At 46.1% G+C, this 4376-nt stretch overlaps 1 non-coding gene across 1 annotated transcript; it reads left to right on the top strand.

Moving 5' to 3' along the window:
- The first annotated feature begins 4015 nt into the window (after positions 1-4015).
- LOC120268091 lies at positions 4016-4122 on the top strand. The gene has a single exon (XR_005538760.1). It is a non-coding gene; the product is annotated as a small nucleolar RNA R71 (small nucleolar RNA).
- The last annotated feature ends 254 nt before the right edge of the window (positions 4123-4376 follow it).

A 4376-nucleotide genomic window follows, 5' to 3' on the forward strand; every position in this document is an offset into this window, starting at 1 on the left:
TACTCTGCCATGATGTGTCCTAAGTGAATCGGTATGCGCTGCATCATCGAGTACTAATACAGAAGTTCCTATCGGCTCAAAACACCAGTGCTATCACCAGGGCCATTCACCAACCTACTCACGATGGCATGTAAATATCTGTATGCAGGTCGGGAAAGGCACGTGGCCTTGGACACCCCCGGCTCGTACTGACCCTGACCACATAGCACTCTGTAAGCTCTCTGCGGGGTCAAGGCTCCAGGATAATCACTCGGTAACTGAGCGTACTCCTACATATCTGTGAATGCCTCCTCATACAAGCCGAGCAGAATAGAAAACTGAGTGATGCTCAAACTATTGTGGTGTCCAAATACTCTGAACTAAATAGTGTCAATACTGTGGAAGCTCGCGTAAGATCTATCAAACTCAAATGATGATAATACCTCCAGTACGAGCTCTCGGATGGCTGGCTCTTTAATTGTCAATAACCGGCTCCAACCACCTACTGATACGAGATCCTCAACCTCATTTGCAAACTCATCTCCCTGCTGTAGATCTCTCAGTATGCTCGTATCTAGGAATCGAGTTTGTCCAAACCAAACTCTCGACAACCTCTCAAAACGAACCTGGTGCTTGGGAATAGTGAAACTCATGCCCTTAGGCTCGGAAGATGACTCACGCGGCAGCTTATCCATCTTCTTCTTTGGCCGAGGAGCCAAAGTCTGCAAAATTTAAAATACAATCGATCAAACAGGTTGATTAGCCAATGCTGCAGAAATCCACACAATCGTGTGAAATTTCCACACGCCCGTGTGGATCCACGGGGCGTGAAATCCGCACGGCCGCGCCTTAAAAATCCAACAACGCACCGTGAAATCACTTCTACTTCGTTCTAAAACACAAATAATCTTTCGAATTGAAGATACGAAGCATTTTTCATTAAATTAATCGATGAAAACCATGAATTGGCAAAGAAAATGATAAATAGGGCTTACCGACGAGATGTGATGAGAAAATGAAGATCCAGCCGGAAAACCTCGCAAAAATCCTACCAAATCAGTACTATGAAGTCGGAGAATGATGTGAGAATGTTTTCAGACGAATAGAGGATGTGAAGAAGGAGAGAAACTAGTCTTCTTTAAAAAGAACTCGCGCCCCTTGGCGTTCTGTGCATCCACACGGGCGTTTGGAAAATCCCTACGCCCGTGCGCCTCATTACAAGAGAGCCACAGGGGCGTACACAAGCCCCTGTGCGCTCTCGGGAAAACACTCCTTCCACTCTGACTGCTCTCGCACGGGCGTGCGGAAAATACCCACGCCCGTGCGCCCGACCCACAGGGGCAGCCGCACGACCCTGTGCCTTCCCTGAACATCCGAGAAAATTTCCAAGTGTTCTACATGCTAGTGCGGAAATTCCCCACGGGCGTGGTCATTAACATGCCCAACTCACAGGGGCAGCCACACGCCCCTGTGTCTTCTCGGGATGGAGAGAACTCCTCTGCAGAATTTCGCACGGGCGTGTGGAAATTACCCACGCCCATGTGTGGTTCACAAGGTCGCCCACAAGGGCGAGTCCACGCCCCTGTGTGCTCTCGGGATAATCCGCCCAACTCTGCAGGAATTCACACGCCCGTGCGGAAATTACCCACGGGCGTGTGACAGTCGCATGGTCGTTCACAGGGATAGCCGCACGCCTTTGTGCCTTCTCTGGATGAACTCGCAATAGATATACATGGGCATGTGGAAATTCCACACGCCCGTGTGTTTTCACTAGATGCCTTAGAAAAACCTGCAGGCTCTGCAGGAAATCTCTGAACATGTTTACACACTCAGAGCCTGCCTTATTATGCAAATTTACCAGTGAAAAACATGTAATTGAGCTCAAACGACCAAACTTCGCCAATTCCACATGAAAACACACGATGACTTAAAAAAAAACCCACAATAAAATCGCAGCACAAGCATCTAAAAATCAAGACACCAACACTCCACAATTTATTCATACAAAACACTTCATTATTTAACTAAGAAAAACAGTAAACACTTCGGTTGCCTCCCAAGAAGCGCTTGTTTAACGTCACTAAGCTTCACGCACCTTGTCTTAACTCACATGAGTTCATAGATGAAGGTTGCCCTCTTACCCATGACTTGAAAGCATGATGAGCACAATCTATTGAAAGTAGAGGGCGTATTATCGGGCTTAGGACCACATAGCAATGATTCATCCAACTCCTTCCGTTTACAGACGTCTCCAATAGCCTTGGAGTGTTTCCGGTGGCGTCTCCTAGCCCTCTTCATTTTCTGGAGCACCTTTTTCTGGATCCTCGGGGTATAAGGTACTTCTTCCGTCGATCCAAGCATCATTACATCTCCATGTCCATCCTCTTGGTCGAACAAACCTTCATACGGATCTGGATTGAACATTTCCTGCATGTATTCATCAACAATCTCATCAGTAGTGTCTAGAAAGTATAAAGTATCATCGAAATCAAGAGAATGCTGCATGGCTTCAGCAAGGCAGTATGTGAGCTTGTCATCTCCAACTCTCAATGTGAGCTCTCCGCCGTCCATATCAATCAATGCTTTGGAAGTCCGCAAGAACGGTCTCCCAAGTATCAAGGGTACATCCGCATCCTCATCGACATCTAACACTACAAAGTCAACCGAAAAAATGTACTTGTCTACCTTAACAAGCACATCTTCAATGATGCCTCTCAGATGTTGTACTGTTCGGTCCGCTAATTGCAAAGTCATCCGAGTAGGCCTAGGCTCGCCGAAGCCTATCTTTTGAAATAAAGTGTATGGCATGACGTTGATACTAGCTCCTGAGTCCGCCAATGCCATTTCCTCACCTAGATTGCCAATATTACACGGAATGATGAAGCTTCAAGGGTCTTTCTTCTTGTTCGGCATGTTCTTTTGCAATACCACCGAGCATAAAGCATCCAAAACCACTAAAGCACTTTCCTCCAACTTCCTCTTGTTAGTCAACAAGTCTTTCAAGAACTTCGCATACTTAGGCATTTGGGCCAATGCCTCAACAAAAGGAATATTGATGTGGAGTTGTTTGAACAAACTCAGGAACTTCTTGTACTGTTCATCCCCTTGGTTATTTTTCAATCTAGAGGGATAAGGGATTCTTGGCTTGAAATGTGGGGGTGTCACCACTTTCTCTTTGCTTGTCCTCTCTTCTACCTTTATAACCTCGGGTGCGTGTTCTTTTGTCTTCTCACTCGGAAGCCTACCTTCAACCTCATGACCACTTCTCAAAGTGATCGCCTTCACATGCTCTCTAGGGTTGGTCTCTGTATTGCTCGGCAAGCTTCCATGTGGCCTTTCAGAAAGAGACTTCGCAATTTGCCCCACCTGATTTTCAAGTTTATGCAAAGAGGCGGTGTGGTTACGAAGTGTAGCCTCGACTGATTCAAACCTTGTATTTGCAGATTGCACAAATCTAGTCAAGTGCTTCTCTAAGTCATTCATTCGGGCTTCCAAACCTGAGACTCTGTTTTCCACCTGAGGTGCTTGTTGTTGTTGTTGGAAACCCGGTGGCCCCATGGCCTTTTGTGGACCCTGATTACTCCATGAGAAATTGGGATGATTCTTCCAACCCGAATTGTAGGTATTGCTATATGGGTTTCCTTGAGGTCTCATGCCATTACCTACAAAATCAACGTTCTCCACCGAAGAAACATCACCGATATAGATCGGGCAATCGGAGAGAGCATGTCCTCCACCACACCCGGTGCAATTAGTCACGGCCGCCACTCTATTTGAAGTTAGAAGATCTAACTTCTTACTCAAATTCTCCACTTGAGCCGCCAATGAAGTTACCGCATCTATTTCATGGAGACCAACCACTTTTTTCTTCTCCCTAGCATTCCATTGGTAGCTGTTTAACCCTATTTCTTCAATTAACTGACATGCCTCATCGGGGGTCTTGCTACCTAAGGTACCTCCTATTGCCACATCCAAGAGTTGCCTTGTATTTGGGTTCAAACCATTGTAAAAGGTCTGAATAATCATCCACTCCGGGAATCCGTGTTGCGGGCACTTTCTCAGGAGCTCCTTGAACATTTCCCATATCTCGAATAGAAACTCCAATTCCATCTGAACAAAGGATGAGATCTCATTCCTAAGCTTTGCTAATTTTCTGGGAGGAAAATAACGGGTCAGAAAAGCTTCTACCATCTCCTCATACGTGGTAATTGATACTCTAGGCAATGAGTGTAGCCACTGCTTCGCTCTCCCCCTTAGGGGAAATGGGAAGGCTCGCAACTTGATTGCATCATCCGTCACCCTGTTTATCTTCACCATCTCACACATCTCAAGAAAGCTCTCTATATGAATGTTTGGATCTTCATCGGCCAAACCATTGAATTGTGCAGATTGCCGCA

Source organism: Dioscorea cayenensis, chromosome 8, assembly GCF_009730915.1.
Source record: "Dioscorea cayenensis subsp. rotundata cultivar TDr96_F1 chromosome 8, TDr96_F1_v2_PseudoChromosome.rev07_lg8_w22 25.fasta, whole genome shotgun sequence".
NCBI classification, from domain to species: Eukaryota; Viridiplantae; Streptophyta; class Magnoliopsida; order Dioscoreales; family Dioscoreaceae; genus Dioscorea; species Dioscorea cayenensis.